This window comes from Hipposideros armiger, unplaced genomic scaffold (genome assembly GCF_001890085.2).
Source record: "Hipposideros armiger isolate ML-2016 unplaced genomic scaffold, ASM189008v1 scaffold_263, whole genome shotgun sequence".
Taxonomy (NCBI): Eukaryota; Metazoa; Chordata; class Mammalia; order Chiroptera; family Hipposideridae; genus Hipposideros; species Hipposideros armiger.
The window spans coordinates 261,862-273,261 of record NW_017731613.1 but is presented as its reverse complement, the minus strand read 5'-3'; positions in this window follow the sequence as shown (position 1 = coordinate 273,261).

Sequence of the window (11,400 nt, the reverse complement as noted above, 5' to 3'; positions counted from 1 at the left end):
AGAGAGAGAGAGAGAGATCTCATGTTTACAATCCTGACACAAACCATAGGATTTGCATATACTCTTCCTATTGTTTATGCTCTCTTTCACTTGTTCTTTCTCTTGCTCTCAAACCCTCTTTGGTTTCTCCTCATTTATTTGTGTTATTTAAGGCAGGGGATTTTGAGAGTGCTTTCATAGATTTAACCTGACTAGATTTAACCTAAACACGAAGTGTAACTGATACAGCAACGTGTGGAAGCTGGGAGCTATGCTCAGAAGTGTTGATACCCTAACAGTGCAACTGAGAAGAGAACAGGCAGGAACTACCATTATTCTGGAATCTGGGAGATGATTTCTCTCTTCCTTAAACTCTCATTGCACTATTTGTCTGCAAGGATAATGTTGACCTTTCTCTTAGAATTATGGTTCCCATTGTTTTTGTTTATTCATATATTGTTTTTTTGTGTGTTCACTTAAATAACTTTCAAACATACAAAAACTTATAGAGGTCAATATAAATGACACCTATATAACAATTCAAATACAACAGATACCAAAATTTATGTATTTTACCTGGGTTTCTTTAAAAAAATTAATACAATATTTTATACGCATCAAATATAACTGTCCCAATCCATTCCTCTGTGTGTGTGTGTGTGTGTGTGTATATAACATTTTATATAGCATATACATATATGTGTATAAATACATATAAATATATTAACTATGACTACATTATCTTTCTTTTTAGGAATGTTATATATACATATATATATATACATATATATGTATGTGTATATATATATATATATATATATAATATATTTAAGCCTTTTAGAGGCATTAATTAAGGTAATATAGAAACATCCCTCTGTTCACTGACAATATGGCTTCGAGAAAAGCTTTCCCAAATGCATCAATGAAAAACCATCAATAGGGACAGAATCTGAAGTTCAGGTAGACTCTGTGTATAGTTTACTTTCTTAAGTCAGTAGCTGGGTATATTGTCACATAATGAAATCAGATTACAAGTTCCTTTTCTACAATACAAGTTTCATGGAGTTAGTAGTATATTTACACATTTTTGTAATCCTTTATGTCTGGTACGGTGGACTTGAACATTTTAATTAATAAAATAAACAGTGACTACATGACTACTTAGTGAAAATGGTCCATTTTTATTTTGTCTTCACAGAGTTAAGCTTTTGCTATCTGAGGACTTTTGTTCTTCTTAGATTAAATCTAATAAGTAGAGACACATTGTCCTTTATAAAACATTGCAACTAAATCCTTCCTTTCCAGTCTTTATGATGTCCATAAAATATTACAGCACATTTAATTCCTAAATGCACTAGATATTCTTTAATGTACATTATCAAACTGGTTATAATATAGTACTCAGTCATTTTTTTGCCTGTTCAACTGAGTCTTCTATCCTCTAATTAGAATTGTCATTTATTTTACAAATCTGATTAAACATAAATTCACTGTAGAAACCAAACTGAAGCATTAAAATCAGAAGTGGAGATCAACTTTCTCTGCCTAAAATTTAAAAAGAAAGGACCCTTTTCTTGGTCTTGCTGCCTGCGTTACATTGAGGATGTTTTCTTTTCATCTTTAATTTTGCACGGAATTTGCACTGTTAGTCACATGGTAGCTTTCCTGTGCTCTCGTCCCATTTTTGTTACTAACACTTCTATGTCCTTTTTTTATTAGCTCTTACAGGGTTAGTATTTTCATTTCAGAGTTCCTCAGCAGTCTAGGCCTAGAGATATTAATCAGCATCTTGCTATTTCAATTTTGCTTTCATGTTCTTGATGCTGAGAATTAAAGCAAATATTGAACAAAATGGATGGGAAGATAGAATGTGGGAGGGAGCAAGAAGGAGTGATAGGTGACAAATTTTCGCAAACTATGCAGTCTTTGGCCTGCAATTTAAAGAGGTCTTACCATTGAGGTGTCCTATAACTAATGTTTCTCCAATTTATGTGAAAAAGTATCTTATATGATTGATCCACCTCCATTACTTTTGTTGTTGTTTTGTTTGTTTTTTTTAGCTGAGCCATCCTGCTACCTGTTGGCAGCTCAGCTCAGGCTAGGAATCAAACCGCTGTTGCTCAGAGCTCAAATTCTTGAGCAAGCTCTTAACCAACTGAGCCACTCAGCCGGCCCTCACCCCCATTTTTGTAGTATTCTTAACAGCACAATCTTGAAATGGTTAGGTGAAGTTCCAACACCTTTAAGTGTTAAAAATCATTCCCTTTTTCAGAAAAGATTATGCCACCTCCCCACCTCCCCAAAAATGTAATGTTACAGAAATGCTTTGATAACTTTATAACAATCTATTCGTTTTTCTTTTGGCTTTCCTGTAATTAGTATAGTTTTTTGTTGTAATTTTTTTTTTGGGGGGGGAACTAGTGAAGTGTTTATTTGTGACAATAATTGAATGAATTCCAATTTCTTTTTTCTGAGACTTTACCTCTACCCCATAGAAAAATATATTGCTAAATGATTATAGTTAATAATACTGTATTATATACTTGAAAGTTGCTAAGAGAGCAGATCTTAAATGTTCTCACCACAAAAGGAAATAATTATGTGACATGATGTAGGTGTTAGTTAATGCTAGGGTGGCAATCATTTTGCAATATATAATTGTATCTAATCAAGGTGTTGCACACCTTAAACATACACAATGTTATATGTCAATTATATCTCAATAAAGCTTGAAAAATAGATATAATTAAATAAAAAGCATAAATGTATAGCAAAGAACAAAGACAGATAATAACAAAGGGTCACATTCAATGGAGAACTAGTTAGGTGTGTGGGGAGGAAGCAATTGGGAAAGATACCGGAAAGAGAACAGCTGGTATGTCCAGGGATTCTCAGCCAGAGGTGTCAGCTGTATTTAGAGGGTTTGAAGGTTTGGTGGAAAGAGCTAGCGCTCCTGGTATTTAGTATCCAGGGTCCAGTGATGAAACACTTGCTGTGATGTCTGGAACAGTTCTACAAAATCAAGAATCATTCAGCCAAAATGGGACTGGATGCCTTCTAGGACATTTTGCATATGAGCATGGTCAGAAGGAGTAAAGAAAGGAGTTTGTACTGTATGCACAGTCGGCTAACCCTCTCCAGGTGTTTGAGGAAGGGGAAGAGATTATTCATTAACGTTTGTAGGTCACACTAAACCAAAAAATTATAGTGTCCTCTTAATTTGATGAGTAAGAGAAACCATAGGAACACCCTGCATCTGTGGAAAGATAGCAAAGTGGCACAGCTGAGGTAGAGCCAGCAAGATGACTTCCAACTTCCCACGATTCAGATTGCTAGGATTCTCAGTTCTCAGAAAGTAATTGAAGTATAAGCCAGTTTGTCACCTCCCAGGAAACTGCCATGTGAGAGTATGAGATCATGCTTTCGGTGCTGTGGTACAGAACTACAAGGATGATGTGTAATTACATGCCTCTGTAGTGGGACCTGTACCAGGAAGAGGCCCAGGGCCTTGATTGGGTGTCTAAAGATCATCTTATGCGTGACTTAGAGAAGTTTGTATTAGAGCATTTATGCCCAGAGCCAAGCACAGACATAAACCACTGAATGGCCCCTAGTTTTCAAAATAAAATGGGGAATTGGATTTTCCTTTCCATTTCCTTCAAAGGAATCCTAACCTTGTTAATGATTCCTTCATCCTTGCTACTTCTGAGTAATATACAAGAGAACCCTGTGAAAATAGAAATGTGACCAGGACATGGGAAAGACATAATGCTTAAGAAAAGGAAAATAATCAAAAAGGGAATTGTGATTGGTGATTCAACAAAAATATTTGAATTCGATTGAATATTTACCCCCAAAGAAACTACATGAAAGCTTGGTTTAAGGGTTCTGCTGCTATAGAGGAATAGGAGGAGTCATAAAAAAAATAAAGATTAAATAGCATTCGAAAAATGAAATTACTGGGGCTGGCCGAGTGGTGCATTGGTTAAGAGCTGGCTTGGGATGCCAGCTCTGAGCAGCAGGGCCCCAGTTCAGATCCCACATTGAGGGCCAGTGACACTGCCCTCTGCAGCTAAGATGGTGAACAACAGCTTGACCTGGAGCTGGGCTGCCATGAGTCGCCGGCGCCGGCGTAAGCTGCAGCCCCTGCTGTAGTGGGCTTCCATGGGCTACCATGTGTAGCCAGCAGCCAGCGTGAGTGGCTGGCATCCGATGTGAGCTGCAAAGAGCCGCTGTGAGCAGCCGTCCAGAGGCCAGCGACCGATCTGCCTCACCTGGGAAGAGCGTAATGATAATACCAACATGGGCCAGTGAAGCCACATCCTCCATAACTAGACTGAACAACAAAAGGATAGCAACTTGTCTGTTCCCCCTTCCCCAATTTCCCAATAAAATCTTTAAAAAAAAAAAAGAAAAATGAAATTACTTATTTTCTATCTTGTTTTTTTGTCTGTTTTTTGTTTTTGCTTTAAAAAAAATTTTTTTTATGATTAAGTAACTGATAAAGTATTTATTAAACATCCACTGTGTTTAAGGTCCTATGTTACATCCTCAAAGATAGGACTGAGAGAAATACACACAGATTCACAAAGCAGTGACACCTTAAAGGAAAAGACCTGGATGGGGAGGCCGATTGCTACCCCTGCTCTGCTCACTATTAGCCAGTGGCTTTGGATATGCTCCTCGATGCTCTTGTGTCTCATTGATTTCATTACAATTTGAAGAACAGGATTCAGATGCCCCCTAAGTGGATTGTTATGAGAATCTAATGAGATGTAGTGAACTGCCAAGTGTTCACTATTATTGGATTATTATGCTCACTGCTCTTGAGCAACCTATAGCTGGGTAGTACTATCTCAGCACGGACAGGAATCTTAGAAAAGTTCTAATCCAATTTGGTTCAAGAAAGGAGAAAATAAAATCAGTGGCGAATCTTAGATTCCATATACTAGATCTATTATATATTAGACAATACTATATTATAGTATGTTTTTAATGTTCATCATTTGTAGTTATAAATTCTGTCTATTTCTAAGGAATTTTTTTAAGGAAAAAAAGTTGAATTAATTTCTCCCTGGGATAGTTTTTTAAAAATTGCACTCAAATTAGTATATTCCCAAAATAAATTTGTGTTCAGCTGTACTAATACAATGCAAAATGCAAAAGATATTGTTTCTCCACAGTAAAGTTCAGCATACAAAGTAGTAAATATACATACCTTTAGTTATGCTCTTTTGAGCCCACCATCGGCATATAATAATAATTGCTATCCTTAATAGTGACTTATTAAAAATTTGATATATTATCGCACTCCTTGCAATGACCCTATAAGGCAGGTTGTTCTTTTTATTGTTAATATTATCACTATAATTCTCATATTACAAACAGGAAACTAAAGCTTAATGATGTTTATTATCTTACTCCAGTTTACGAAGCGTGTAAGTGAAAGGGCCAGGTTTGAAACTCAGATCCAAAGTCCGTCCTTTTCACCACGACACAGCCCTACCTCACTTGCATCTTCCAGCAGCTTTCATCTATTCTGCTTTTTAATATTTCAAAGCACTCCACTTTCTTTCTGAAAAACTGGGAGAGACATAAAAGTAACTACAAATATAAATGTATATTCAAGATAACAGAAATCTGATAAACCAGTGCCAATATGTCACCAAATTCTGAATGCTGCCATTTCAGCCAGTCATAATAGAGATGGCCTATCCATTATCACAAAAGAAATACTACCACTGAAATATTCACATAAGAGATATTAACATTGTGTTTCTCATTTATTGAAATTGAATCATAAAATGCTAGTATCCAAAGCACAGAAAATGTAAGGAACAGAAACACAGAAAATGTAAGCAATCCATATGCTATTATCCCATTTTAGTTGTACAGATAATGTATTTCCAGAAACTTGCTTCATTTAACTGTAATTTATATTAAAAATAAGGTAGTTAGGATGCAGTTCCTGTCAGTTACCACACCATTTCCTTTATTTTTTTTCCCTCAGATTTTGAAAGCATTATACAAAATAGTCATTTTCAGATTGTGTTAGAATATATATAGGGTTGCGGGTGACAAGCCAATATATTATTAAGTTCTTAAATAATTACTCTTTTTCATTGATATTTATATAATTCTCTTTAATATTGTTTTGGAATTAAGGAGTATGGTTAAAAAATGTTTTCTGGAGAGTCAAGATCGACAATTTCTAGTTACAAAATATTATAGATGTACATGTTCTCTGAGAATAGGTTTTGTAATGCATTCCATTTTATGAATAATTTAAAACTTTCACGCATTTTGTGTCTCTTTGCAGAGGTGGTTTTTCCTTTTGCATAGAAACAAAGATGACCTTGATTTGCTTTCTATAAATCCTTAGCACATTTCGGAGATTGTCTTTGAAACATATGTCTCATCTTGCTTCTCTACATAATATTTTTATAAATTGAACAATGTGCCACCTTGAAAACCCTGAACAAAGCACTTTGTGTGATTTACTGGTACTCATTCTTAGAGCTTTATTACAACTAGCAAAAATCAAAGACTAGTGGGCTTGATTTTAACTCAGATAATGAACAAATGCCATCTAATAATGCATGTACTCTTTCTATAGGGTTTACTGCAAAAAGATACTTTTAGAATTAAATTATTTTCCTAGGACTACTTTTTCTTGAATTTTGGTTCTCTCTGTAAGCCTAAAAAAATGTAATTATCTCATGAAAATAAATCTAAACACATTGTTTTCCTTTAGACATAATTTTGATTCTGAATTATTTTCTCTAAGACTACTTGTTTCCTCGCTGCTGTAATTAATATAATTTATCAGTATGCAAATTACATTTTCAGTCACACTTTTCATAATCCAACCTTCACAACTTGCCCTATATAACTTTTTTCAAATGTTTACACAAACCTAAACTTCCTTGTTAGATTTTAACATTTGTTCAATTCTTCATTTCATCCAAATTATGACTTAGAGAGTAGTATAGATGATAAATCTTCATTTTGGTGTAGGGAATAATGAATTTTAGAGTTGATTTTATATGTTAATTATATTCCTTTGCCTTTTTGGAAATCGGTTGATGTTATATTCTGATTTCTTGATAGTATTGTTTTACAATGGTGTTTCAATAAGGTAAATATATTTGGCTATGACAGAAACTGCAAATGGTACTTCCTTGTTAATTACCTCATAACAACAACAGAATGGAAGATATTCCAGGAATTGGAGAAGACATAAAACCTATTCTGTTCTCTAGTGAGATTCAATGTACTATCTTACGTAGCAAAATAAATTAATAAGAAGTTGCAATCAAGATGATGGGGTAGATAAACACTGTCTCACCTCCTCCCATGACCTCATCAAAATTACAACTAAATTATAGAACAATCAACTTGGAGAACCATTTGAAGATTAGTGAAATAGAAGTCCTATAACTAAAGATATAAAGAAGAAGCCACATCAAGAATGGTACAAGGGGTGGGGATGTGAAATGGCTTGTGTGACAGTTGAGAATCAGGAAGGAAATTTCAGTTGCAGAGGTCCCTCCTGAGGAACAAGGGGTCCCAGTCCCCAACTGAACTTGTCAACCTGAAGCACTTGTGCTGGGAGAAGGACCCCCAAAACAAATGGATATAAAAATCAGTGGAAATTCTGCCTCTCCTGGTAAGAGAGAAGGCTGTTGGAAACCAAGGCATCCTCTTCAAGGGGCACCACACACCCTCACTCCTCTTCAGGAACTTACCCTGAGCTTGAGTGGAGGAATAGCAGCTCAGGGAGTACCAGGGATACAGAGAGAAACTACTTCAGAGCAAGGGCTGGAAGGACAGACACCATTGTCCATGTGTTGAAACCTCCTTTCACACAGCTTGTGGGTATGCACCATCTTTCCTGTGTTGAGCCCTCTCCCCACACAGCCAAATCTGAATATCCATCAGCCTAATGAACACTATTCACCTCACCCTGATGACTCTCTGAGACCTACCCCACCCAAATTGCCCGCTACTGGAGGCTCTTTCAGCAGCAGCAGGCAGCCTCAGCTGGCACACTGCCTGAGGCTCTCTCAGCGGCAAGCAGCCGGCTTTAGATTGTATAGCGCTCTTTCAGTGGTGGTCCAGCACTCTTTCAGTGCTGGTTGGCTGGCCTTGGCACATGCTATAGTCTTTCTTAAAAATTCTCAAAGGTCCACAGGGCCCAGGAAAGTGGCAGCTGGCCTTAGTGTTCTGTGTCCCTCTTACTGAGTGGCCCCAGGCTTGGCACTGGTGACAAATCTGAACCTACATTAACCAGGTAAAAACTACTCATCCCATCCTGATTACTCCCTGAAATCCCACTTCACACAATTCACTTAACACCCTAAGCTCTTTTGCACCCAAGCCTTACACACAGCCAGCAGGCAGTGGCAGTTCTTGGGATCCCCTGTGCCTTTGGCTAGCAGACCCAGGCCAGTGCTGGTGGCAGCAGGCCTTGGTTCACAGTGCTGCCTCTCCCATGTGCCTGCAGACACAACGCAGGCAGCTACCAACCGTGGATCACTTTGTAGCTTCTACCAGGGAACCTCAGGCTAGTCACAGGCAGTGGCTGACCTTAGCTTTCATGGAAGGCCCTCCCAAACATCCCCAGAACTAACACAGCAGGTGGTTGGCTTCAGACTACCACAGCTCAATTAATTCCACAAGCAGCATACCCAAAGGGTGGTCTTGGCAGGCACCGGAGCCCACTGAGAGAGCTCTGGGAGTAAGCTCCCGCAGAGCAAATCATACACTGCAGTCATGGCTAATCCTCACAGCCAGTTGGCTTGAGGGCCAATAGCATTCACTGACATACCAACAGTTATCAAGATTCAACTACAATAGGAGGGAACACACAACTCATACAACAGACAGTACTGGAGCACCCGGCTCAGGTGACCAGGGAGAATGTACCAGTGGGCCACACAAAACATCTACTACATAAGGCTACCCTGTCAAGATGGGGAGATGTAGGAGCTCTACCTAATACATAGAAACAAACAGAGAGGCAGCCAAAAGGAGGAGACAAAAAATTATGTCCCAAATGAAAGAACAGGAGAAAATTCCATAAAAAGAACTAAATGAAATGGAAGCAAACAATCTACCAGATACAGAGTTCAAAATACTGGATATAAGGATACTCAAGGAATTTAGTGAGAACTTCAACAAAGAAATAGTAAGCATAAAAGGGACATAGAAACAATAAAAAAAAAACACAACAGTCAGAAATTAAGAATACAATAACTGGAATGAAGAATACACCAGAAGTAATCAACAGCAGATTAGATGAAGCAGAGGATCACATCAGTGATTTGGAAGACCAGGTAGAAGAACACAACCAATTGGAACAGCAAAAAGAATCCAAAAAAAAAAAAATGAGGATAGTTTAAGGGACCTCTGGGACAACATCAAGTGTAACAACATTTAATCATAGGGGTACCAGAAGGAGAACAGAAAAAGAAAGGGATTGAGACATATTTGAAGAAATATGGATGGAAATCTTCCCTAACCTGGCAAAAGAAATAGGCATACAAGTCCAGGAAGTGCAGAGAGTCCCAAACAAGATGAACCCAAAGAGGCCCACATCAAGACATATCATAACTAAAATGGCAGAGGTTAACCACAGAGAATCTTAAAAGCAGCAAAAGAAAAGCAGTTCGTTACCTTCAAGGGAGCTCTCATAAGACTTTCAGCTGATTTCTCAACAGAAACTTTGCAGACCAGAGGGATTGGCATGGAATATTCAAAGTGATGAAAAGCAAGGACCTACAACTACTCTACCCATCAAGGCTATCATTTAAAAAGGAAGGACAAATAAAGAGCTTCCCAGACAAGAAAAAGCTAAAGGACTTTGTCACCACCAAACCAGCATTACAAGAAATGTTAAAGGGACTTCTCTAAGAAGAGAGAAAGAAAGAAAGAAAGAGAAAGAGAGAGAGAGAGAGAGAGAGAGAGAGAGAGAGAGAGAGAGAGAGAGAGAGCGCATAAATATTACTAATAAAATGGCAATAACTGTGTACCTATCAATAATCACTTTAAATGTAAATGAATTAAATGTTCCAATTGAAAGACACAGGATAGATGAATGGATAAGAAAACAAGACCTATATATATGCTGTCAACAATAGTCTCACATTAGATTGAAAAACAAACACAGACTGAAAATAAAGACATGGAAAAAGATATTTCATGCAAATGGAAAAAAAATCTGGGGTAGCAAATATCAGATAAAATATACTTTACAACAGAGGCTATAATAACATACAAAGAAGGATATTTCATAATGATAAAAGAATCAATCCAAGAGGTTATAATCTTTGTAAACATTTGTGAACCCAAAATAGGAGCACCTTTATAAAGCAAATACTGACCAAAATAAAGGGAGAGATAAACAGTAATACTGTCGTAGTAGGGAAATTTAACACCCCATTGACACCAATGGATAGATCTTCCAGACACAAAATCAACAAGGAAACAGCAGCCTTAAACAACACAGTAGATCAGATGGATTGAATTGATATTTTTAGAGTATTTACTCCAAAGCACCAGAATATATATTCCTTTCATGTGCACATGGAACATTTCCAGGATAGACAAAATGGTAGGACTCAAAACAACTCTCAGTAAATTTAAGAAGACTGAAATCATATCAAGCATTTTCTACAACCACAATGATATAAAATTAGATTACAAGGTCAGTTATAAGAAAAAAAATTTAAAAACACACAAACTTATGAAGGCTAAATAGCATGCCACTAAACAATGAACGGGTTAACACTAAGATCAAGGAAGAAATCAAAAGATACCTCGAGACAAATGAAAATGAAAATATAAGGACCCAAAACCTATGGAATATAGTAAAAGCAGTTCTAAGAGGGAAATAGCAATATAGGCATACCTCAAGAAACAAGAACAATCTCAAATAAAAAATTTAAACTTATACCTTAGGAACTAGAAAGAAAACAATAAGAAAAGCCCAAAGTAAGTAAAAGGAAGGAAATAATAAATATTAGAGTGGAGATAAATGAAATAGAGTCAACAAAACAAAAACAAGCAATAAAAATGATCAGTGAAACCAAGCACTGGTTGTTTGAAAAGATAAACAAAGTCAATTAACCCTTAACCAGACTTATCAAGAAAAAATGAGAGTAGTCCCAAATAAATAAAATCAGAAACGAAAGAGGAGAAGTGACAAATGACACCACAAAAAAAAAAAAATTATACTATGAACTACTATATGCCAACAAATCAGACAATCTGGAAGAAATGGATAAATTCCTAGAAACACAACCTTCCAAGACTGGATCGAGAAGAAACAGAAAATCTGAATTGACTGATAACTACTAACAAAATACAATCAGTACTCAAAAACTCCCAAGAAACAAAAGTTTTGTACCAGATGGGCTC